The 27,201-nt window shown below is 41.1% G+C and overlaps 1 protein-coding gene across 2 annotated transcripts in view; it reads left to right on the forward strand.

Annotated features, from left to right (window-relative positions):
* Positions 1-27,201, forward strand: part of MYO16 (myosin XVI) — a 504,859-nt gene that overhangs the window by 94,196 nt on the left and 383,462 nt on the right. The window contains exon 1 of one of the 2 annotated variants that reach the window (XM_043891887.1): positions 1,305-1,325. The exons of the other annotated variant lie outside the window; for it this stretch is intronic. The gene's annotated coding sequence lies outside the window, so the exon portion shown is untranslated. Of the gene's footprint in view, positions 1-1,304; positions 1,326-27,201 lie in introns of those variants that run through there. 2 annotated transcript variants of the gene reach the window in all.

Genomic DNA, 27,201 nt, shown 5'->3' on the forward strand with positions numbered 1-27,201 from the left:
AGCTAAGACTCTCAGAAGCCAAATCACTTGTGCAGTTTGACACCATGGTGAGGGATAGAATCTAAATATGAACTCAGGGCATTCTGGTCCAAATCTTGAACTTGTTCTTCTGTGTTGTAGTACAAAAATAGAATGATTCCTTGATTGTAATCTAAGTTATGGTATTTGTTGCATAGACTTGAATTTTATAATCTTTGGGTTTTAATAAAGGCGTTACTCTTTGAGTTTAGCTTAGTAAGGGAACCTAAGACCTAGGCTTCTATTTTAGAAGGATGTACACTGTTCATATTTATCTTTTCCATGCCCTCAAAATTTGAAACACAGCTTCTTGACTATGTCAACTTCTTTTTCAGATCATCATTAAAAAAATTAATTTTTAAAAAAACAATTATGTTGCATTCATAGGCAACTTATAAATGATCTTTTCTTTGGTTAATGTGGCTATTGCATTATGAATACGATATTTTTATACTTTTTTTGTATTGCAATAACCCTTGAAGATCATACATGTCCTTCTTCCTGAATCCAATTCAGTGAGAATTACTTTGCCGGCTTGTACAGTGGCATTCACTGCAGTCTGCAGAGGTAGCAGAAACCTAAATTTGTAAAGCGTTGCAAACCAAAAGCTTTTTGTGGATCCTTTAAGTTTCACATTCTGCATAGAAAACCAGCAAGATGGATTGAGAAACACAATGCAATTTCCTCATTACGAGAGGCAGCTCCTAAGACCTGCGATTCTCAGAGGTGGTTATTCTGAGATGCTGCTATCAATTTTCTGTTCACACACAGCAACTGGTGGCAACTAAAAATAATCAGCTTGGGACCAGCTAGGAATCTGGTCACACTTGGCTCATGGACAGCGTGCAGAAATGAAATTCAGGGTCCCTCCTGCAGTCGCTTCTCTCCAGCCCCCTCGTCTGAAAGCTATTGAAAAGCCATTAACAGGCAGGACCGGGGAGAGAGCCGCAGTGCAGCACACCTCGGAGCCTGTGGAAGGTGGGCGCCTGTGAGGACCAATTAGCCGACTCTTCCTGGGCTCCCGGCGCCAGGAGCCCTGTCAATCAGGGGCTACAATAGCACGTGCGCCGCGGTGGCTCCGACCTGAACTCCAGCTGCTGAATGGGGATGAGCTGGGAGCTTTCTGCACGACCGTGGGACTGAGCCTCGCTTCAGTGATGCGTCCCGAGGTAGAGTGCCACCTGAGTAGGGGCTCTCAATAATGCATTTCCCGGGGACGACAGATGTAGCCGAGGAGAATGCTGGAACCGGGAGCGAGACTTCTGTCTGAGATGGAAAGATGTTTCACTCTCATTTTATCAAGTGCTGTAAGTAACCTTGCTCTTTGGCTCATCTGATTATTCGTGGTCTTGCAGTACTATTTTATGCAGATGCCAGCCGGTCTGCCGGCATGCCACATGTGCCTGAGGGACAGAGAACAGAAAGGTGTTTCACATGCGAAATGAATGTCCTCTTCCAACCGGATTCTGAAATAATTCCAGTGTGATCCAAATGCTGATAGTATCGAAATCTTTAGAACTCTAGCTTTTGAAGAAAAAGATAAAGCAATTTTTTTAAAAAGCAGTTATTGAGAAAGAATTTCATAAGGTTTATTTCTCGGTATCCGCATATATGAATACAATGTTGGCATAGAAACTTAGTTCATTAATATATGGCTGACTCCATTTACTTATTTTATTCTCAGGTTTTGCTGCTTGTGTCTACATTTCATGCTTCACTTGTAAGCTTCACCTTTGGATTTATCCTTGACTGTAAACTTTTGTCCTTGTATCATTCACCTTGCCGTACTCAGGGACTCAGGGACTCAGGTAACATCTGTGACCAGACGCTCCACACTGATGCTGGTTTGGTGAAAAATAGTTTGGCACTGGCTTTTCTCATGGGTTCATCAAGGGTTTCTTCAGTTTCTGAATTTTTAACAGGATTTTCTGAGCTAGATAAATGCTGCATCTAAGCCTTTTCTCTGGTTTATAATGAAGAGGGAGACATTTTTGGTAAAAATAGCTTGCTAGACATGCATTTTTTTTTTTCTCCTGTAGCACTTCTGTAAAGTTCTGTTATATATATGTCATTATCTGAAAGTGATGGGTGACATTTGTAGAAAATGGTGCCTTCCTAAGATGAAGGTTAGCAGAAGACATAACAATGTTACATTTAAGTAACATCATTCAGGGAACACATGTTTGGAATGGATCTTGAAAGGGGACCTAAAACAATCATGATAATGTGGAAGGGACAATAGTCACCTTTGTGGGGAATTCATGTAGGCATGAAAACTCTATGATTCATGAAAAAAAGAAGAATTCCGTGCTATTCAGCACACCAATAGAGGCATGGTTTTGGTTTGCAGGACAGGTTTTAACTCCAGAAAGAATTCATTTGTAAAATCACTTGTTTGCAAGTTTAAAAATTAGCTCTTTAATGAATTGAAAGTGATTTATTAAGGATGGGCAGCATCTTTAGGAATCAGGAGGAGTCTTTGAATCCCGGAAATCTTGGGGTTCCCATCCTGGTGAAATGTACAGGGGACTCCACTCTTGGCTGGCTTTTGTGTTGCCCCTCATGTTTCGCTGCACCAGCAGAATGTCACTCTCTCCCCTCCCAGTGCTTCTGCAGAGGAAATTCCCGGAACCCTCTGCGCCATTTCTACAAGGAGCCCGGGTGCTCCCAGGGAGGGAGCACTCACCTGGAGGGAGGCACCCCTTAGCATGAACAGAAGCTCAGAGGGACAGAGTGGCAAGAACTTGGAGGTTCGGGGGCAGTCGGTCATCAAATGTAACTTGAGGCTGCCCCTTCCTGCCCTACATTCCTTCTGCTGCAGCTGAATTATCTGAATTTAGAATTTCAGAAAATTAGAAGGAGGGGTGATGTCTGACCCAGGGACATGTTTGAGATCATTCTTGCAGTCCAGGTGAAATCTAAAATGAATGAACAGGGAAATGTTCCAAATACCTGGGGAAAAAAGTGTTCCCGATGAATTTCTCAGAGTAGTTAGTTGCCAACCTCTTCCTAAAGATTGGAATGTGTCCTTAGCTCTGTGTTTGGCAGTAGCTGTAAGACGTGAAAGCAGCATGGATATTGTCAAATGCTAACTTCTCCTCAGGTGGGGTGGTCCAGCAGGCAAAAGGAGTTCAGACATTATATTTCATCATGTGCCATGACTCAAGGGACATTTTATAGTCTTGACTTTGATCTTGAAGGATGATTAGAATATAGATGGGGAAACAGGGCATTTACAGAATCAGAAAGGGCTATTGATAAGGGTCATAATCCACAGTTTAATCATGATTCCTGATGCAAAAGATACTATCACACTGTGTTCCCTTGACCTTGACCCTGGGGTGATGGACTGGCAAGGTGCACCGGTTGCTCCTTTCTTCACGCTCCTTTCCTTCTGTGATGAGCCCTGTTTCTTCCACACGCCTGCCTTTTTATTCCGGCCCGTGTTTATCACCTACCATGTGTCCACTTCCATGATGGACCGGTTCCTTCCAGTACAGGAAGTGGAGCGATTCCAGGGAAGGAAGCAGAGCTGAAAATATTCAGCAACAGAACCTCGTGTGATCCTAGGACCGAACCTCTTGGCAGGATGTTGGGAGACCACGAAGAGTCCATAGAAAGAACTTTGAGTCATCTGTGGAAATAGTCATTATTTAATGTTAAAGCATGTATATGCTGAAAGGTCTGAACACAGATTGCAGCAGTAGCTAACTCTGACTTATGGAATTATTAGTTATTATAATTTAGTTAACTTTGATTAAAACGAATTACAATTGGTGTTATAATTATAATCAGCCATTAGCATCATAATCATAAAAAACATTTATATATAAATAATTATGTATTAATTATGACTAATTAAATGCATAGTTATAGGATAATAATATCGGTTACTTTGATAAACTATTCTGTATTTTAAAAATTGTCTACAGTGGGCATGTTTTACAGTCAGAAAAACAGGACTTAAAGGGACTGTAGACTATTCAGAGAAAGATATGGCTTAGACCCACACCAACATCCATCTTCCTTCCTGACCCCATGGGACCTGACCTAATTCCACATGCACCATACATCTTACTCAGAAATGTTACCAAGTCGAGTATAAAAGTGTCTTTGGGAAGCGAGGTGTAGCAGGAAGGTTTAGGAACACCACCGCAAACCTGCTGATGTTTTCTGTGTCTCTGTGGCTCAGAAGGATCTTCCGATGAGTCTGCAGTGAGACTCTGAGCCGCACCTGGTGAGATGATGTGTGAACTTGGCTGGACACCCCTGTTGGCTCAGATGGTGATGAATCCACCTGCGATGCAGGATACCTGGGTTCGATCCCTGGGTCGGGAAGATCCCCCAGAGAAGGGAATGGCAGCCCACTCCAGTATTCTTGCCTGGAGAATCCCATGGACAGAGGAGCCTGGTGGGCTACAGTCCATGGGGGTTGAAAAGAGTCTGAGTGACAGGACTGAGTGACTAGCAAAGCACTTTCACTTTTGTTCACTGTCACCTGATGAGATGACGTATCAGCTTGGCCGGAAGCCTTAGCCGAGCGAGGTCCAAGGAGAAATGAGAAACGGACCTCGAGTGAGTTGTGGGCCTCAGAGTTCTAGTGCTTCGTGAAACCTTGTGACCACACTCCTGGTTTCCTCTTAACAAACTGGAGCAAAAGCTTCATGTCTGCCCTGTGAAATTCCTCTCTGTGTCTTGGGAATCAAAGTGTTGAAACGACTCCACCAGGCTTCAATCTCCCCTAGTTCGGTTCTTCTCTAAGCACGTGGGGTTGGGCAGCACCCTTTGTGGTTGGAGGAAGGTTAAAGTTATTTACAATGAAGAGACTCCAGCACTGTTAATTCAGCCATGACAACCAAGGGGGAATTGTACCAGAAAGGATGATATCTTGCACATTAAGTACATTTTACAATGTATGCATCCTATATCGATTCAGTCGTGTTTAACACTTTGTGATCCTATGGACCGTAGCCCTCCAGGCTCCTCTGTCCATGGGATTCTCCAGGCAAGAGTCCTGGAGTGGGTTGCCATTCTCTTCTCCAGGGGATCTTCCCGACCCAGGGATTGAAGCTGCGTTTCTTCTGTCTCCTGTATTGACAAGTTCTTTACCACTAGTGCCGCCTGGGAAGCCCTTCACAGTGCACAAAGTCACCTTATTTGTTACTTGTCACTCATTCTCGTAAATGCTCCTTCTGCTAAGATGCCTTCCCAGATATCACACTGACTGTGCATGCTCTTCACTTGTTTGAAAACCTCCACCGCATGGTCCCATCAGCTCATGCTGCTGCCTTGCCTGCCCTTCTCCCCCAGCTCACTCTCTGCCCACCCCAGACCCATGGTCATCCCGAAGCCCCTCCACTCCCTCGTTTTAACCTCCCTCTGTTGCACTCGAGGGACAAAGGTTTGACACTGGTCGAATCCAGCATTCCAACTCATCTGTCCTTCCGGTAATGGATGGTCATTGAAGGAGGCTGTCCGAGGAAAAGCAGACCAACCTCATTTTCCTTCCAGACAGAGAACACTCTTCCACACTCTGACTGTATTCCCCCAGTGGTCATGACGGCTCAGACCTAGAGACCCCTCCAGATCTCCCTGCTTGAGAAAGTGGAAACCGTCAATGTAACTGCTGCGTCCTCCCACCGTGGCGTCTGCAGAGGGCCAGCGTGTGAGCTCCTCTGTGCTCACTTCTGTCGTGTGAGCCTGGGTAGTTCTTCCTTGTACCCAAAGCCAAGGTGCTCTGGGCTTTATGTGTCGCCTCCCTCATTCACTTACTCCTCTCTCCTGTACCACCAAGCGCTCTCCTCAGCATCATTTCCATCGCTTTAAATGCAATCCAACAGTCCCCTTTGACTTCCTGTTCCTTTTTGTTTTCAGGGTCACACGTTGGGGAAATTGAAACACATGATCTATGAACCTTGTCAGCTTCTTTTGCTCCCCAAGTTGGTCCATTCACTGCTCCACTGAGTGCACTTTGGCTAAACCATCTTGATGTGTCTAAACCAAGCAGACTTTAGTCCTTCCTCATGTGAGTTAATTTCTCATGGGATTTCGCTTCCTCTTTTACACTTCTTAGGATATTTCTCCTAATTCCCTGACAGCGTGTCCTCTACCTCACTGTCAGCCTTTGCTCTTTAGAACTTGGCCCTGACACTTTGCAAAGTCCCTGGTGACCTTACCCCTTCCTGTGGTTTAAACACCATCTATATTTTCTCAGATATGTCCCTTTAACCCAGGTGTCCCCCTGCTTCTCCCTTAACAACATGGACATCTTTTCCAGCCAATGAAGGTATATCTAAACATTCTTCTTTTGATAATAAAGTGACATTCTTCAGCATTTGTTAAGCCATTTATTTTTGCCTTTTCATACTGACTGATGCTTTCAAACTGTGGTGCGGAAGAAGACTCCTGAGAGTCCCTTGGACAGCAAGGACATCAAACCAGTCAATGCTAAAGGAAAGGAACCCTGAATAGTCATTGGAAGGACTGATGCTGAAGCTAAAGCTCTAATACTTTGGCTACTTGATGCCAAGAGCTGACTCACTGGAAAAGACCCTGAAGCTTGGAAAGATTGTGGGCAAAAGGAGAAGGGGGTGACAGAGGATGAGATGGTTGGATGTCATCACTGACTCAGTGGACATGAGTTTGAGCAAACTCCGGGAGATAGTGGAGGACAGGGAAGCCTGGCGTGCTGCAGTTCATGGGGTTGCAAAGAGTTGGACAGGACTGAGCGACTGAACAACAGAACCATTTATTTATAAACTCTTTCCATTTTGATAAGCACGAAAACATTATATTTTAGTATTTTTGGCTTATAGAATATTGATTCACAAAAGCAGTATTGCTGAATCAAATAACATGTGCATCTTTAAGTATTGAGGAAACTGCCAGATTTCTTTCCAAGGAGCTGTAGCACTTGAGAGTCCCACCAGCAGGGAGTGTGCGTCTTCACATCTCTGCCAGCTCGAGATGAGTGTCGTCAACGCCACGGTGGAAATATAGTTTCTCACAAGGTTCTATTTTTATTTTACTACTAATAAAGATATTTTCTCCATTTTTTAATTAGTCTTATTTCTTCACAGCTCTTTTCATTTTGAGTTATTTATCTTTTTCTTATCAACTTTATGTAATTTTCCTGTTAAGAAATATCCATATTTCCTGGATATGTGCTGAAGAGAGATTTCCTATTTTTTTGTTCTGTCCTGGCTTTGGGCATTGGTTTGCCTCTAGTTTTTCAGTAATTGTATAGAAACGATGGCTCTCTTGTCTCTTACAGGTTTTGGTTTCATTTACTCCTTTGGGTTGTCCTTTTTTTCCTGAAGCTAAATGATTGAACTTTTACATCTTATTCTAAACTTTGATCTTTTTATTTTAAATTCTAATCCTTGTAAAATTAACATGTGTGCGTGAAGTAAGATGAGGATCATTATTTTCCTCTCATTATGCTGATCTGTTTGTCTGGTTCTTGGCCATATGCTTTTGTTTACTGTGTCTTTATAGTAACTTCAATATATAATAAAGCATGTCCCTTCTTATTTTTCATACCTTTCTTAGATATTGTCAAATATTTTGCATTCAATATTAAAATTATTCAACTAATCTTAACTTTTTGAAAATGCCCCATCAGGTTAACAATGTTGCTCAGAGGTTTAGATTTAATAGTGTATTTGAATAAGATCTGTAGATCAATAGTATCTATAGTTCTGCTAAATCAATTAGTTTCAATATGTAACACCACTTCCCCAAAGTGATACCTTTATAGCAGTACATTGATAAATATATGAATATTTCTTATATGTATGAAATATTTTATTATCAACATTACATTAGTGAACATCTTTTAAAATAAAATGCTTAAAGTTCTCATCTAGTGATGAATCTAGGGCTCATAAACCTAATACAGTTCAGAGCAAGAAAGAAACCATTAAATATGTTGCTAAAGATAAATTTTTAATGTAAGATATCTCTTCCTATATCCAAATCTAATATCTATCTATCTATCCCATAAGGCTTCCCTGATGGCTCAGTGGGTAAAGAATCTGCCTGCAATGCAGGAGGTGTAGGAGATGTGGGTTTGATCCCTGGGTCAGGAAGATCCCCTGGAGGAAGGCATGGCAACCCACTCCAGTATTCTTTCCTGGAGAATCCCATGGACAGAGGAGCCTGGCAAGCTACAGCCCATGGGGTCACAAAGGGTCAGATACGTTTGAAGTGACTGAGCACACACACACATCTCTCTATCCGTCTCTGTCTGTACTTTTTATCTGTACCTATTCTTCCTGTGTCCTCGGTTGTGAAGTGAAGAAACAGCTGAAGACTGTGTAAAATGAACAGTTACTAGAGTCTATGTCTGTTGCTCCACTTTTGATTGCACTGTTCACGTATTTCACTGTTATAAAGACTCTTAGGAGTGTCAAGTCTCCTTGTGTCCCGATGGCCCACCCGTGATATATCTGTGTGTGTTGCTGCAGTGTTGACATTGTATAATTAAAGGCTTGTCATTGTATCTGAGGGCTCCACACCGATGTCCTTACCTGGCATCTGTTATGCTAACGTGATGCCCTCCCTTCTGTAGGTTCTTCGGTGAATGAAAGGGGACTCTTTATACTTTGAGTGGTTGACTCATACTAGTGTCTCTTGAGGGGCACGGCTGTGCCATGGCAACTAAACTAAGCTGGGTCGGTTCAGTTGGCTTCATTTTCCTTCTGTCTCATTCATTCCTTAACTCATACATTTATTCATTCAAGAAATATCACTGAACTACTGTAGTTTTCCAAGCCCTGGTCTAAGATCTAAGCATATAAGAAGAAGAGAGCTAGCTGGCATTCCTTTCATTTTGAAATTCTTACACCAGTGGTGAGACAGAGTAAATAAGGAAACAGATGTAAAATATTTGGTATCGGCCAATGCTGTGAAGAAAATTAAAAAGTTTAAAAATCTAGTGGGTGGTCTGGGAACAGAACAATTTTAAGGGACTATTTTAAACAGGTGGTTAAGGGACAGCTACTCTTGAGAAGTGACCTGTGAGTGTTTGAATAAAGTGAGCAGGCAGGGTGTGAAGACGTGTGGGCAGAGTGTGCCCAGCAGAAGGAACAGTGGGTGCAAACCCTCTTGACAAGAATGGGTGTGGTTTGCATGGTTGATTCTGAGAATCTATGCTCTCAGAAGTCAACTTTTTTGTTTAAACTTTTACTAATACTTCCCAAACTTATACATAAATATTAGTTTTTTATTTTGATATGCTTATCTATTCAAGTTAACATCCCAAGTTAATGCCTTACTTCCATACTTTTTTTTTTTTACTTCCATACTTTTTTAAAAAGTTCTTTGTAGATGTCCCTCCAATGTCTTGCTACCCAATTTCTGCATTTTAGCTCCCATACCATTATTGCACTGAAATGTCAAACTCTTTTGTTCACCATTTATCTCAAAATATTGGTCTAGTTCGGCTCAGTCAGAGTTACAAGAACATTTTTTTCAGGGAAGCCAAATGAAAGGAGACTTAGGGGGTTAGAGAGGGTCTCTTCTAAAAGGAAAAGAAGAGAAAGGGCAGTTGGTGGACAGAGACGTGGAGCTTAGGAAAGTTCGCTTTTTTTTTTTTTTAAGTTCTTTTTTTTTTTTAAGTTCGCTTTTAAGATAGGAAATGTTTGAGTAGTTTTCAGTTCAGTGTATCTATTAATACTTCCTCACCTTGGTAAGCTCACATCCGTCTATGACTCCGTACTCATTAAAGGCTGTGTGTTGGGGCTGGTTTTGTTTTTGTGTTTTTATATCTTTGAACATAGTTTAATTGCTTGAGAAATTAATGATAGCAACAGCAACAATAATGTTGAGGGCAATGCAGATTTAGGAGAGCTTTGACAGAAAGGAAACCTGGGTTTTCATCAGCTGTCATAAATAAATTTATGCTAGAATAGCACCTATACCATTGTTATAGGAGATGTTCTAGGAGAATAACCCTGTTTGTGCCTTGCTTTAAAAACTTCTGTTCCAAATCACAGTGGAATTCTGTTTTCCAGAGGAGAAGCCATCTACAACTGCATAGTTCATTGAAATGGTTCTTAAACTGTTGGGTTTTAAGTCGACTTCTATCTTCGGAACACTATGCACATGTCACTATAGACAGTTCAATAAATTTGTTATCTCTTCAGATAGTTGTGTTTGAAAAAGGTCATTGGGAGCATCCACACACCTTAAAGCACAATGATAAAATGCAGAAGGGAAATTGTGGCATTGCATGAATCACTGGTGCATTCTAAAACTGCCTCCAGTTTTGCTTAGTTCAGCTTGGAAGGGTCTTTTGCTCCTAGGATGTGGTTGAGGAAAGGACAAATAGAAGGCAAAAGCTTCAGAGTCTTCTGAATAAGGAAAGATGAAGGAAGCTTGAATTATTTATATACTAGGAATGAGGAGTGACAGGAGAGACAGATACAAATTAATGACTGATTTTATGGAAATCAATTGGCTGTTCTTCATTCAGGTGGAAAAAGAGGAAACACTCAGGAAGTGGGCTGAGAAAAAATATGAGATTGATAAAGGTATGACTCTTGGTGCCTCATATTATCAGCTTGTAAAAGTCAATCCTGGGGGGCTTCATTGAAGGGAGAAAGCCATTTGGAGATTGAATTGTCTCCTAAATTTCTAGTTCATTATTCTTTATCTGAAGAACTTTACTCGTTAGGTTAGCTTTGCAGGGCTGAGTTTACACCATGAGGACTCACTCATTTATCCATCACGCGATCATCCATCTCTGCAGTCAGCACTGGTCTCAGGGATCGAACCCACGTCTTTTAGGTCTCCTAATTCGCCGGCGGGTTCTTTACCACTAGCGCCCCCTGGGAAGTCTCATACTTCCCTTACTCAGGTGAGGGCTTACTTGCATCAGATCTAAGCTAGATCTGAAGTCCCTTCAGGCAACAGAAGACTGATCCTACAACAATCCTGAGGCAGTGGTAAAGCCAAACTTACATTAATAATATTGGACACATATTAATGACGCTAAAATGTTTGATAAATGAAAATGCGTCATCAATGGTTATCAGTTCCCCTAATGACTGTCATTAATATTCTGTGACAAAGCTGTGTTTTCACAAATTTTCTTTTTATTTTCCCAGTATCCACAACAGTTTCCTTTGTTGCAGTGGCCTCTAAACCTTGTAAGCTTTGGTATGGATGCACTTTCTTGACGCTTTCTTAACATTCAGTGATTTTGGTCTTGCCCACCTCTGGTTAGATCTCCTGACGCCACGTTCTCCTTCAAACCTCCCCCAGAAAACGGAGCACTGTTTCATTTACCCACAATAATTCTGGGGAAAAGACCTCCAGCTTTTCTGCGAAACAGGTGCACCAAGTAACGAAGGACAAGACAGACCTCTGAACAGGACATCTGAAACACACATCACGTACTCAGCTGCTTCAGTCATATCCAACTCTTTTGAGATCCCATGGACTGTAGCCCGCCAGGCTCCTCTGTCCCTGAGATTCTCCGCAAAAATCCTGGAGTGGGTTGCCATGCCATCCCTAGATGAGGATTGAACCCACATCTCCTGTGTCTCTTGCATTGCAGGCGGATTCTTTACCAGTGTGCCCTGGGGGAAATAGTCCAAATACCTGGAAATTCTAACTTCAGTTGGCTTCAGGCACTGCTGGATCTGGCATCTGGAGATGTAACTGATACTATGCACTCTGTCTCTATCTCTTTTTCTTCTCTGCTTCTTTCTCTGTCTCAGAAGATATGAGACACATACCTGTTTCCTAGTGAATTGATATTATAACAACAAGACTGGATTTTTTTTAATCCTCCCAGTGTCCATCTAGCAAATCTCATGGAAGCATCCTGAATTGTCCCTCAAGGCCCACATCACCACACCAGAACCAGTCACTGGTCCTCAGTGTACTGGCCATGGTGATGGACTCAACCTAGGTATGTTTCCAGTTCTGTGGGCAGTTGAATTGGACAACATTTTTAATTCCCCACTAGGACCACAAGCAGTGAGTTAGGAGAGGTGATGGCCAGAAGGAGAGTGCTCTAGAAGGTATGATGGGCAACCCTGGGTTGTTAATGATAGTTTCAGGTTCCATATAATGAAGTAGCAGGAACACAGGAATAAAGTTGGAAGATAATGTAGAAGGTTGGTTTGTTCGTATGAGGCACAAATTAGTGGTAATCTTCCTTGAGCAGGGTGGAGTCCTTTGATGCTGGGCATATAGATTTTGACTAGTTTTAATAATTATACCCCTATTTGTGTTAGTTTTGAGATGACTACTTTTGAAAAGTCTGACCAACAGGATGGAGTGGCGAGTGACCAAAGCCAAGGTTGTTTAATTTGGTAACTAAGACTTGGGACAAGGGCAGTTCTTAATTTGGACACTGGGAGATTTCCCTGTAAATTGTATTATTTGTTCTGACATTGGGTTTGAAATTGACCTTGAGAATTTCTTTCCTCTGAATGTGTCTTACAAATTAATGTTAAGAGCAGTGGTAGCTGGGATGATGCCTGGGAAAAGGAAGCGGTAACCCACTCCAGGATTCTTGCCTGGAGAATCCCATGGACAGAGGAGCCTGGTGGTTGCAAAGAGTCAGACATGACTTAGCGACTAAACAAACAACAAAATCACAAAAGACACAAACTATAACCTAGAAAATTTATTATCCTGGAAAGGATAATAGAAATTTTGGCACCTGAATTTTCCCTAAAGTTTTCCCTTTACAAAGAATGGGGTGGGGGCAGGAACCAGACTCCATTAAAGCCAAAATTAAACATTAAATGTGAAATTCACATTTCAGGACTGAAAGTACTTATACCAAAATTATGTCAAATATAAAATATTATGCATTAAAGTAACATTTTAAATATAAAATTTTGTAAGACTCAGGGAAACGGTAACACTAAAAAATTACATGCAGCCATGAAATTATGTGGTATGGATGCATACACAAACATTTGAAATAAAAAAGAAAATTAAAAAGGAGCTGTTAACATTAATAAAGCACACACGACATTTGCTCATTGACCTTGAACTTGAAATGCACAATGTTCATTTTACCCTGTTGTTTCAGAACCCAGACTCAAGGCATCCAGGAAGCTTCATGACTCACTGGTAAGGTCCCTGAGCCAGTCACGGGTTCTGTTGCCTTAGGAGGGAACTAATGTGTTGAAATTGGCAGGAATCCCATTCTGAGACAATCTGAACACCTGGGAATTTGTCTAATAGATACATTGTCTGGCAGGAATAGAGCTAGGTGAGTTCCAACTAGCAGTGAAGATATTGACTAAGGATGAAATGTGTAGATATGGATTCAGGGAAGAAAACTGTTTAAAGTTTGAGGGTCCAAAAACATATATTTGGGAGGAGAGGATCTAAATCTATTGTATTGCTTGTGAGTCCAAAGAAAATGCCTCTCTTTGAGCTACCCATCAATTCAACCCTGTTTGAGACTGTTTTAATGTCATGGCATTGCCCGCTCTTGAAAGGACAGGGTAGCAATTTCAGTTCCAAGTCCTAGAGACACCCAGTGGTGGAATCACGGTGTTTAGAAAGGCAGGGATGTTCAAGAAAAGAGGGCATCATTTCAGCAATATGGCATACCATTCCAGGCATCTGAGAACTGCCATCAGCAAGAAATTCTGATGTTAAAGAAGCTAGACTGCCTCAGAGAAGTTCTCACTGAATGTGTATGTGACAAGATACAGTGTTCTGGCCTGGAGAATTCCATGGACTATATAGTCCATGGGGTCGCAAAGAGTGGGACACGACTTAGCGACTTTCACTTTCCTAGTTGACATCTAGGTGGGAGTCAGTCAGCAGGCTCTGAGGATCCTGAATGTAGCCAGCTTCTCTTTGAAATGGAGCCTGGTCATTCAGCACTGTAGGTATCAGGGGAAGTCAGTGTGCAGGGCATTGACACATGGGTGTGACCGTGGAACTCTGATGACACGGGACAGAGCATTCATGACATTGTACCCTTGGTTAATCACAGATTTGGTAAAATGTGGATCCACTTTGATAATAAACCAGGAACATCATCACCTCAGGGTGACAATCTTCAGTTTTATTGTCACCCTGAAACAAATCCTGGAAAGAATTATCACTGTGGATCTATTTCCACTGAAAAGTTGTTTATCATAATCAAATCACTCATTACTAGAGAAATGTGATAACACAAAGATTATAAGTAAAAAAAAAAGTATAGACTGATGTGTAAAAATTAAATGTACTTTAGAATGTGTGATAATTTTTATGTCATATGTATTTGCTTCATTTCCATTTTCATTTAAAGAGAAAACATTTTTCTTTTTTTCCATCCTCTCATTAGAAAAGCATGCCCTAATAATGGGATGGAAACCCAAGAAATCAGTTCTTGGTACATAAATTTAAAATTTGAAGAATTTAATACTTCTTCAAATATTCAAAAAATTCTTCAAATACTTCTTCAAATACTCAGAAAATACTGAGACAACAAATATTGTTGATTTTCTTGAGAAGAATTATTTTATTTAAGTTTATTTTTCCATTTTTCAGAGAAGTGTTTCAGTGCAGGGTTACACGAGACAGCATTGTCGACCTAAATCCTGAGATATTTTTGGGCTTGGCATATCTTCCCCAAATATAATTTCTTTTTACTATTTTTTGCTCTGCAAATAGGGATGTGGACCTGCAGCTTGACTACCAGGATGCTAAAATCTAGCACTTTTAAAAGGCTTTAAAGGGGTATTTTTTAATACTCTGGGTGAGTAGGTTGAAATTGATTATACTCTTGTCTTTGAAAATCCTGACTGTTCCTTTGTTTCATTGTCATTGTATATGCAGTAAAAATGTCTCTGGAAGCATGTTGTAACATTTGGTTCTGAGGATGAAGTTTCTGCTTGGAGAGTTGTTGGGTGCATAGATACAATTGTGTGTGTGTGTGTACATGGAACACCCATGTGTAAGCATGCTAATTTTTTTCCCAGACAACTACCTTCCTGGAGTCCATAGAAAACATTCGTATAAAGTGGAATAAACAATAAGCTTGCCATTACATTTTTCAAAAAATACTTAATCTATGTATATGTTTTTAAATCTCCTGTGATGCAGCCCTGTGTCATCTTATTCTCTTTTTTCTGCTTCTTTGATTATGATTAAATATATAAAATAGAATTTCCTACCTTTGTTGTTATTCACTCACTCAGCTGTGTCCGACTCTTTGCAACCTCATGGACTGCAGCACGCCAGGCTTCCCTGTCGTTCTCCATCTCCCGGAGTTTGCTCAAACTCATGTCCACTGAGCTGATGATTTACTCCCTCAACCAGTTTAAAATGTCCCGTTCAGTAGTGGAAGCATGTTCACATTCCTGGGCCACAGATCTCCAAAATGTTTTCATCTTTAAAATCTGATTCTTTTTAAAATGTTTAATTAGAATAGAGTTGCTTTAAATGTTAGTTTCTACTGTAGAGCAGAGTGAGTGAGCTACATGTTTACATGTATCCCCTCCTTTTGGGTTTCCTTCACGTGTAGGTCACCACAGCGCGTTGAGTAGAGTTCCCTGGGCTATACAGTAAGTTCTCATTAGTTATCTATTTTACACATAGTATCAGTAGTGTATGGGCTTCCCAGGTGGCTCAGTGGTAAAGAATGCGACTGCCAATGCAAGAGACGTATGTTTGATCCCTGGGTTGGGAAGATCCCCTGGAGGAGGAAGTGGCAATCCACTCCAGTATTCTTGCCTGGGAAATCCCGTGCACAGAGGAGCCTGGAGGGTACAGTCATGGGGTTGCCAAGAGCCCTACAACACTGAGTGACTGAGTGTGCACACACATACACATCAATAGTGTATACATGTCAAAAAGTTAACACAAAAATGGATTCTCTATACTGGTTAAACAACTCCCTGTTTCCCTCTTTCCCTAAGCCCTGGTAACCATCATTCTACTTCTGTTCCTGAACCTGACCTGGTTCCCCCACCCAATGTACTGTAACATGTCCCTCCTGTCACCAGATTGTGGAGAAGGAAAAGGAAAGGGAAAGTCGCTCAGTCGTGCCCGACTCTATACGACCTCATGAACTTTAGCCCTCCAGGCTCCTCTGTCCATGGGATTTCCCAGGCAAGTATACTGGAGTGGGTTGCCATAACTCCAGGGGGTCTTCCCGACCCAGGGATCAAACCCAGATCTCTTGCATTGCAGGCAGATTCTTTATCATCTGAGCCAGTGAAGGAACTGGTACTCAAACCTAGAACTGATTCTAAAGCCATTGCAGGTGCCAAGCAAGCAGAAGGGGCAGCTCATCCTCAAAAGACCCAAACTCCCCAGTTGCTTTCAGGGAAGAAATTTTTAAAGGAAGAAGAGACAGAGGGTTGCAGGGTGTGTGATCAGCTCATGGATAGTGAGATAATCGGGTGGCATTTCAGGAGTTAACATCGTTAACCTTCTCGATCCAGCCGGTCTGAGGTCTACGTGCTGTTGGTCAGCATGCAATTAACTTAACTGGTAGGGGGTTTTAGTGTCTGCAAAACAGCTCACAGATGTGGCTCAGGAGGAACTAAAGGTCTTCTTGTTATTTTGTCTTGCTTGACTGTTTGCCTTTGTTTTTACATTTCCTCACTTCACTGATTAAACTTATTCTCTGGATCTCAGAGAAAGCATAGGACACAACAGCTTCTCTCTAAGCAAGAGGTGAGTGACACCTCTTGGGGAGGGCTCTGTCCAGTGGAAAACCCTGCAAGGTTCCACTTTCTGATTCTATGAATTTGACCATTTTAGACACCTCATATACATGAAACCACATAGTATTTATCTTTTTGTGACTGGCTTATTGCATTTAACATAGTGTTCTCAAAGTCGATCCATTTTACAGCTTATGATAATATTTCTATTTTAAAAAAGGCTGAATAATATTCCATTATGTAGAATTTACTTACATATACTCTCTCTATATATATATACATTTGGTTTATCTGTTCGTCAGTGGACATTTTGATTGTTTCCATCTCTTGGTGGTGTTGGCAACTTAGCAAGGTTTTGAATATACTGGGAGGTTTGGCTTCATTTCTGTAGTTGAAATCTAATTCTCAACTGGGTTAAGAAAATGTCTAATGTCACTTCTTCCATATTTGTTGAAATTTGCTTTGCTTTGTGGCCTAAGACATAGTCAATTTTGTAAATCATCCATGAGTTTTTAGAAAAAGGTTTTCCCCTGAAAATTGGGTGCATGTTTCTATTGATGTTCCTTAGATCAAATTATCTATGTCCTTACTAATTTTTCTTTTTCTTTTTTTTTTTCGCCTATTTAATCCATGATTTCTCATGGAGAAAGAAAGTAAAAGTGTTAGTTGCTCAGTTGTGTCTGACTGGTTTTTTTAACTGATTTATTTATTTTAATTGGAGGCTAATTACTTTACAATATTGTAGTGGTTTTTGCCATACATTGACATGAATAAGCCATGGGTGTACACGTGTCCCCCATCCTGAACCCCCTCCCACCTCCCTCCCCACCCCATCCCTCTGGGTTGTCTCAGAGCAGTGGCCCTGAGTGCCCTGTCTCATGCATCAAACCTGGACTGGTGATCTCACTTATGGTAATATACATGTTTCAATGCTATTCTCTCAGATCATCCCTCCCTCGCCTTCTCCCACAGAGTCCAAAAGTCTGTTCTTTATGTCTGTGTCTGTTTTGCTGTCTCGTATATAGGATCATCATTACCATCTTTCTAAATTCCATATATATGTGTTAATATACTGTATTGGTGTTTTTCTTTTTGGCTTACTTCACTCTGTATAATAGGTTACAGTTTCACCTACCTCATTAGAACTGATTCAAATACATTCTTTTTTATTTATTTTTTTTGCATAAATCATGCAAATTTATTTATATTTCACTTTAAAAACCAGAACATAACAAATGTCACTTTCTGGAAAGTCATCTTATTAGAAATACATGAAGTGCACTTAATACAATGAAATCCGTTTCTTGGTACCACTGTGAGACCACCATCAGGTTCTCTCAATTGAAGATTTTGTTAAATTTCCCTCTAAACTTAGGCTGAGATGATCTCAATTCAGGAGGGTCAGAGCGAACTTTCTCCAGAAATTACAGTGAAGAAGTTGTAACAACACCTGGGCCCTCCCGAGCGACAGCGCGTTAGAGAAAGTTACTTTGCCCCCACAGGACCCTGTCCCTGCTGGTTCCTGAGCACATGTGATCTCAGTGGCAGGGGGGGCGAGGCCCCCAGCAGCAGTGTCCGGGCCCAGAGCCCTGGGTCACCTGCAACTTCAGCCACTGACCAGCAAATGCATTCTTTTTTAATAGCTGAGTAATATTCCATTGTGTATATGTACCACAACTTTCTTATCCATTTGTCTGCCAATGGACATCTAGGTTGCTTCCATGTCCTAGATATTTTAAACAGTGCTGTGATGAACATTGGGGTACATGTGTCTCTTTCAATTCAGGTTTCACTGGTGTGTATGCCCAGCAGTGGGATTGCTGGGTCATATGGCAGTTCTATTTCCAGTTTTTTAAGGAATCTCCACACTGTTCTCCATAGTGGCTGTACTAGTTTGCATTCCCACCAACAGTGTAAGAGAGTTCCCTTTTCTCCACACCCTTGCCAGCATTTACTGTTTATAGACTTTTGGATAGCAGCCATTCTGACCAGCATGAAATGGTACCTCATTGTGGTACCATCTCTCTGATAATGAGTGATGTTGAGCATTTTTTTATGTTTCTTAGTCATCTGTACATCTTCTTTGGAGAAATATCTCTTTAGTTCTTTGGCCTATTTTTTGATTGGGTCATTTATTTTTTGGTGTTGAGCTACATGAGCTGCTTGTGTATTTTTGAGATTAATTCTTTGTCAGTTGCTTCATTTGCTATTATTTTCTCCCGTTCTGAAGGCTGTCTTTACACCTTGCTTATAGTTTCCTTCATTGTGCAAAAGCTCTTAAGTTTAATTAGATCCCATTTGTTCATTTTTGCTTTTATTTCCATTACTCTGGGAGGTGGATCATATAGGATCTTGCTGTGATTTATATCAGTGTTTTGCCTATGTTTTCCTCTAGGACTTTTATAGTTTCTGGTCTAACATTTAGATCTTTAATCCATTTTTATTTTATTTTTGTGCATGGTGTTAGAAAGGGTTCTAGTTTCATTCTTTTACAGGTGGTTGACCAGTTTTCCCAGCACCATTTGTTAAAGAGATTGTCTTTTCTCCATTGTATATTCTTGCCTCCTTTGCCAAGGATAAGGTGTCCATAGGTGTATGGGTTTATCTCTGGGCTTTCTATTTTGTTCCATTGATCTATATTTCTGTCTTTGTGCGAGTACCATACTGTCGTGATGACTGTAGCTTTGTAGTAGAGACTGAAGTCAGGCAGATTGATTCCTCCAGTTCCATTCTTTCTAAAGATTGCTTTGGCTACTTGAGGTTTTTTGTATTTCCATATAAATTGTGAAATTATTTGTTCTAGTTCTCTGAAAAGTACCTGTGGTAGCTTGATAGGGATTGCATTGTATCTATAGATTGCTTTGGGTACTATACTCATTTTCACTGTATTGATTCTTCTGATCTATGAACATGGTATATTTCTCCATCTATTTGTGTAATCTTTGATTTCTTTCATCAGTGTTTTATAGTTTTCTATATATAGGTCTTTTGTTTCTTTAGGTAGATTTATTCCTAAGTATTTTATTCTTTTCATTGCCATGGTGAATGGAATTGTTTCCTTAATTTCTCTTTCTGTTTTCTCATTGTTAGTGTACAGGAATGCAAGGGATTTCTGTGTGTTAATTTTATATCCTGCAACTTTACTATATTCATTGATTAGCTCTAGTAATTTTCTGGTGGTGTCTTTAGGGTTTTCTATGAGGAGGATCATGTCATCTGCAAACAGTGAGAGTTTCACTTCTTTTCCTATCTGGATTCCTTTTATTTCATTTTTTTCTCTGATTGCTGTGGCTAAAACTTCCAAAACTATATTGAATAGTAGTGGTGAGAGTGGGCACCCTTGTCTTGTTCCTGACTTTAGGGGAAATTTCACTATTGAGGATAATGTTTGCTGTGGGTTTATCATATATGGCTTTTATTATGTTGAAGTATGTTCCTTCCCTGCTTTCTGGAGGATTTTTTTTTTTTTTTATCATAAATGGATGTTGAATTTTGTCAAAGGCTTTCTCTGCATCTGTGGAGATAGTCATATGGTTTCTATCTTTCAGTTTGTTAATGTGGTGTATCACATTGATTTGTGAATACTGAAGAATCCTTGCATCCCTGGGACAAAGCCCACTTGGCCATGATGTTTGATCTTTTCAATATGTTGTTGGATTCTGTTTGTTAGAATTTTGTTGAGGATTTTTGCATCTATGTTCATCAGTGATATTGGCCTATATTTTTTTCTGGCATCTTTGTCTGGTTTTAGTATTAGAGGGATGGTGGCCTCATAGAATGAGTTTGGCAGTTTACCTTCCTCTGCAATTTTCTGGAAGAGTTTGAGTAGGATAGGTATTAGCTCTTCTCTAAATTTTTGGTAGAATTCACCTGTGAATCCATCTGGTCCTGGGCTTTTGTTTGTTGGAAGATTTTTGATTACATTTTCAATTTCTGTGCTTGTGATGCATCTGTTAAGAATTTCTATTTCTTCCTGGTTCATTTTTGAAAGGTTATACTTTTCTAAGAATTCATCCATTTCTTCCAACTTGTCCATTTTATTGTCCTATAGTTGCCAGTAGTAGTCTCTTATGACCCTTTGTATTTCTGTGTTGTCTGTTGTGATTTCTCCATTTTCATTTCAAAATTTGTTTATTTGATTCTTCTCCCTTTTATTCTTGATGAGTCTGGCTAATGGTTTGTCTATTTTATTTATCTTCTCAAAGAACCAGCCATTAGTTTTGTTGATTTTTGCTCTAGTCTCCTTTGTTTCTTTTTCATTTATTTCTGCTCTAATTTTTATGATTTCTTTCCTTCTACTCTCCCTGGGGTTCTTCATTTCTTCTTTTTATAGTTGCTTTAGATGTGAAGTTAGGTTATTTATTTGGTTTTTTCTCTTGTTTCTTGAGGTAAGCTTGTATTGCTATGAACCTTCCCCTTAGCACAGCTTTTACTGAATCCCATAGGTTTTGGGTTGTTGTGTTTTCATTTTCATTTGTTTCTATGCATATTTTGATTTCTTCTGTGATTTGTTGGTTATTCAGAAGTGTGTTGTGTAGCCTCCATGTTTTTTTTATTTTTAATAGTTTTTTTTTTTTTTTTCCTGTAGTTGACCTCTAATCTTTTGCATTGTTATCAGAAAAGATTCTTGAAATGATTTCAATTTTTTTGAATTTACCAAGGCTAGATTTATGGCCCAGGATGTGATCTATCCTGGAGAATGTTCTGTGTGCACTTGAGAAAAAGGTGAAATCAATTGTTTTGGGGTGAAATATCCTATAGATATCAATTAGATCTAACTGGTCCATTGTATCATTTAAAGTTTGTGTTTCCTTGCTAATTTTCTGTTTGTTTGATCTATCCATAGGTGTGAGAGGGGTATTAAAGTCTCCCACTATTATTGTGTTACTGTTAATTTCCCCTTTCATACTTGTTAGCATTTGCCTTGCATATTGCGGTGCTCCTATGTTTGGTATATATATGTTTATAATTGTTATGTCTTCTTCTTGGATTGATTCTTTGATCATTATGTAGTGTCCTTCTTTGTCTCTTTTCAAGGCCTTTATTTCAAAGTCTGTTTTATCTGATATGAGTATTGCTACTCCTGCTTTCTTTTATTCTCCATTTGCATGAACTATCTTTTTCCAACCCTTCACTTTCAGTCTGTATGTGTCCCTTGTTTTGAGGTGGGTCTCTTGTAGACAGCATATACAAGGGTCATGTTTTTGTATCCATTCAGCCAGTCTTTGTCTTTTGGTTGAATTTTGTAAATGCAACCCATTTACATTTAAGGTAATTATTGATAAGTATGATCCCATTGCCATTTACTTTGTTGTTTTGGGTTCAAGTTTATAAACCTTTTCTGTGTTTCCTGTCTAGAGAAGATCCTTTAGCATTTGTTGAAGAGCTGGGTTGGTGGTGCTGAATTCTCTCAGCTTTTGCTTGTTTGTAAAGCTTTTGATTTCTCCTTCATATTTGAATGAGATCCTTGCTGGGTACTGTGATCTGGGTTGTAGGTTTTTCTCTTTCATCACATTAAGTATGTCCTACCATTCCCTTCTGACCTGAAGAGTTTCTATTGAAAGATCAGCTGTCATCCTTATGGGAATCCCCTTGTGTGCTATTTGTTGCTTTTGCCTTGCTGCTTTTAATATTTGCTCTTTGTGTTTGATCTTCATTGATTTGATTAATATGTGTCTTGGGGTGTTTTGCCTTGGGTTTATCCTGTTTGGGACTCTCCGGGTTTCTTGTATTTGGGTGGCTATTTAAAAAATAGGGTCTCTTTTTTTGTAAGATAATAGTAGGATATAAAAATGAAAATTAAAGGAGTAATAAAGAACTTAAAAGTTAAAAAAGTAAAATATTAAAAAAAAACAATAAAAGTAAAAATATATCTAGGAATTTCTCTGGAGCTGTTGAGGGCAGTGTGGGCTCAGTTCAGTTTCAGATAGTTCCTTGTTCCCGCTTATACTTCTTCTCAAGGTCTATAGGCCCCTTCCAATGCTTAGTCAGTGCTAACTACAGGGTTTTAACCTGTTGCACCTGTCACTTGCCGAGCGATTTCTTCTTTGTCTATTTTCGCTTCCTCTGTTTGCAGGCCCCTCAGTGTCTAATTTCCGCCCTGACACAGGGGGCGAAGGTGGTCACGTATTTAGGCTCACTTGTTCAGTTGTGCTCTGGGGAGGGAGGGACACTGTAAACAAATATCACTCATGTGTGGGGAGTGCTTGCAGTGTATGGACCACACTGGGTTTACTCCAGCTCATGGCAGCGTGTGCTTTCCAGGTCTACACTGCTCAGGCTCCAGGTTGCTCTGAAGGGGAACTGTCCAAAGCATGCCCTGGGTTGCATGCATTTCCCAGGTCTAAGCCGCTCAAGTTCAGGCTCTTGAGTACTCCACAAAGGCACAGACTCAGCTAGCTGGACATGTGTTTTGTGCCCTTCCCAGGTCTGAGCAGCTCAGGTGACCAGGTGTGTGGTGAGTGCACTGTCCCAGGTGGGGCGGTGCGTCTTATCACTTCCCTGGTCCTGGCCGCTCCCGGGTGTACCACAAGAGTACTGTCTCAGATGTGCCGTGTGTCTCCTCTGGGGAGCTGATCTCAGGCTGCAATGCTCCTGGCAGATGTCAACTGTCCAGGATCCCAGGAAGACGTGGTTAGCAACTGGGAGCCTGCTGACAGTTTGGTGGAGGATGCCGTCTCTGGGGCCCAGATGGCCCCTTGCCTTCCAACTCTGGCTGTCGCCTGCCTGCCTCTCTACCTCCAGCGGGGGGAGGGCCAGTCCACAGCAGGCTAGCTCTCCTTTGGTGTTCACTCAATCCTTTGTTCGGTGAGTGGGCCAGGCTGTGCTTTAAGTTAGAGCTTTTCGTGGGAAAGTTCCCCCCGTTTTTTTTCCCTCTCTCTCCCTGGCTATCCTACAGTTTGAGTTGCTATTTCACGTTAACTACCTCAGATTGTCCTCAGGGCATTCAGGCCTGGTCCTTACCCTAAGCATGCAATCCACACCTCCCTGTCCAGCCCCTACTCGCTTGTGGTGGACGTGAGGGTCTGGGTTACTTCTCTGCTGGAAGTTGCAGTTAGGCACGTTTTCTGTGTTTTTTTTTTCCCCAACTATGTTGCCCTCTGATATTCCAAAACTCCCCACAAACCCGCTGGAGAGAGGGTTTCCTGCTGTTTGGAAACTTCTCCTCCTTCATGACTCCCTCCCCAGGATGGGTCTCCATCCTCAACTCTTTTGTCTCTCTTTTTGTCTTTTATATTTTGTCCTACCTGCTTTTGAAGAGAATGGGATGCCTTTCTGGGTGCCTGGTGTCCTCCACCAGAGTTCAGAAGTTGTTCTGTGGAAGTTGCTCAGCATTCAAATGATCTTTTGATGAATTTGTCGGGGAGAAAGTGGTCTCCCCGTCCTATTCCTCTGCCATCTTGGGACCGCCCCCGCCCCCCCCCCCCCCCCCGCCATATCTGACTCTTGATAACCCACCAGGTTCCTCTGTCCATGGGATTCTCCAGGCAAGAATAATGCAGTGGGTTGCCATTTCCTCCTCCAGGGGATCTTCCCAACCCAGGGGTTGAACCTGGGTCTCCTGCATTGCAGGTGGACTCTTTACCATCTGAGCCACCACGGAAGCCCCGCAGTCATGGAGAGATAAGCATAAAAATCTCCCACATTGAGTGTGCCATCACCACATGAAGACTTTGATTCTAACTGAGATGAAAGCATTTCTGGTAGTTGTACAGTAGAATAACTTTAGGAGTTCAGTTTCCTAGTTCCTTTAACTTACTATTTGTATTTTTGGTGACTCTACACATGGACATCACCAGATGGTCAACACAGAAATCAGACTGATTATATTCTTTGCAGCCAAAGATGGAGAAGCTCTATACAGTCAGCAAAAACAAGACCAGGAGCTGACTGTGGCTCAGATTATGAACTCCTTATTGCCAAATTCAGACTGAAATTGAAGAAAGTAGGGAAAACCACTAGACCATTCAGGTATGACCTAAATCAAATCCCTTATGATTATACAGTGGAAGTGAGAAATAGATTTAAGGGACTAGATTTGATAGACAGAGAGCCTGATGAACTATGGACGGAGGTTCATGACATTGTACAGGAGACAGGGATTAAGACCATCCCCATGGAAAAGAAATGCAAAAAAGCAAAATGGTTGTCTGAGGAGGTCTTACAAATAGCTGTGAAAGGAAGAGAAGTGAAAAGCAAAGGAGAAAAGGAAAGATATTCCCATCTGAATGCAGAGTTTAAAAGAATAGCAAGGAGAGATAAAAAAGCCTTCCTCAGTGATCAATGCAAAGAAATAGAGGAAAACAACAGAATGGGAAAGACTAGAGATCTCTTCAAGAAAATGAGATATACCAAGGGAATATTTCATGAAAAGATGGGCTCAATAAAGGACAGAAATGGTATGGACCTAACAGAAGCAGAAGATATTAAGAAGAGGTGGCAAGAAAACACAGAAGAACTATACAAAAAAGATCTTCATGACCCAGATAATCACGATGGTGTGATCACTCACCTAGAGCCAGACATCCTGGAATGTGAAGTCAAGTGGGCCTTAGAAAGCATCACTACGAACAAAGCTAGTGGAGGTGATGGAATTCCAGTTGAGCTATTTCAAATCCTGGAAGATGAAGCTGTGATGCAAGAGGGTTCCAGAAAAGCATCAATTTCTGCTTTATTGACTATGCCAAAGCCTTGACTGTATGGATCACAATAAACTGGAAAATTCTGAAAGAGATGGGCATACCAGACCACCTGACCTGCCTCTTGAGAAACCTGTATGCAGGTCAGGAAGCAATAGTTAGAACTGGACATGGAACAATAGACGGTTCCAAATAGGAAAAGATGTACGTCAAGGCTGTATATTGTCACCCTGCTTATTTAACTTATATGCAGAGTACATCATGAGAAACACTGGGCTGGAAGAAGCACAAGCTGGAATTGAGATTGCTGGGAGAAATATCAATAACCTCAGATATGCAGACGACACCACCCTTATGGCAGAAAGTGAAGAAAAACTAAAGAGCCTCTTGATGAAAGTGAAGGAAGAGAGTGAAAAAGTTGGCTTAAAGCTCAACATTCAGAAAACTAAGATCATGGCATCTGGTCCCATCACTTCATGGGAAATAGTTGGGGAAACAGTGGAAACAGTGTCAGATTTTATTTTTTTCGGCTCCAAAATCACTGCAGATGGTGATTGCAGCCATGAAATTAAATGATGCTTACTCCTTGGAAGGAAAGTTATGACCAATCTAGACAGCATATTTAAAAGCAGAGACATTACTTTGCCAACACAGGTCCGTCTGGTCAAGGCTATGGTTTTTCCAGTAGTCATGTATGGATGTGAGAGTTGGACTGTGAAGAAAGCTGAGCGCCGAAAAATTGATGCTTTTGAACTGTGATGTTGGAGAAGACTCTTGAGAGTCCCTTGGACTGCAAGGAGATCCAACCAGTCCATCCTAAAGGAGATCCGTCCTGCGTGTTCATTGGAAGGACTGATGCTGAAGCTGAAACTCCAATACTTTGGCTACCTCATGCAAGAGTTGACTCATTGGAAAAGACCCTAATGCTGGCAAGGATTGGGGGCAGGAGGAGAAGGGGACAACAGAGGATGAGATGGCTGGATGGCATCACCGACTCAATGAATGTGGGTTTGGTAATCTCCAGGAGTTGGTGATGGACAGGGAGGCCTGGCGTGCTGTGGTTCATGGGGTCTCAAAGAGTCAGACACGACTGAGCGACTGAACTGAACAGTATAAAGTCCTGAAATCAGCACATTATATGGTGCCCACCAAAACCAAAGCCTGGGGCTACTAATTTTTTAATAGATGTTGCATATTTATTTCTGGATATAGATCTTGGCTTTTTTCCTTTACGTATTTTGTCTGCTGGCTCTCAGTTTTTGTCATATGGAGATGCACATTTGCCGAGCAGGGACTTCTGGCTGTGGCTCTCTGTACATTTTTATCTAGAATTACTGGGTCGCCATATATATATATACATATCCTCCCCAACCCTCCCTACTTCCCCACCCCCTGGCAAATGAAGTCCACTCACTTGTCTAAAGGAAGACAAACCTGGTTTCAGGTAGTCAGTTTGCGTGAGAATGAAACTATGCCCTGTTATAATACAGTGTGTGTCTTTGTCATACCAATGAACTCCTGTATTATTGGGAGAAAGAGGTCTGCAGAAAGATGAAGCTGTGGTGGTTCACGTGTGTTTTTTCTAGGCAAAGCGAGCAAAATAGTGGGGAAAGAAGTGGGATATTTATCAGGCAAGAGCCCCTGATTCAGTAGGTGGGCAGACTACCCTGTCAACCCCATCACACAACTGGAAACGAGTGCCTGCTCAGGACTCCCGTCCCAGGAGAAAATCAGCCTGGCCCAGTTTAGACTCCTGTCCTCTGCCTGGGCGTTTTAGATTATCACGTGAAGAATTAGGTATTGTTATTCTGAGTGCCCTGGTGATGAAGTTGCATAGATTTTCAGTAGACTGCCTCACCACTATGCTTCCCATAACTCTATTTTTAGTGTCTATCTTACAG

The sequence above is a fragment of the Cervus elaphus genome, chromosome 30 (genome assembly GCF_910594005.1).
Source record: "Cervus elaphus chromosome 30, mCerEla1.1, whole genome shotgun sequence".
NCBI classification, from domain to species: domain Eukaryota; kingdom Metazoa; phylum Chordata; class Mammalia; order Artiodactyla; family Cervidae; genus Cervus; species Cervus elaphus.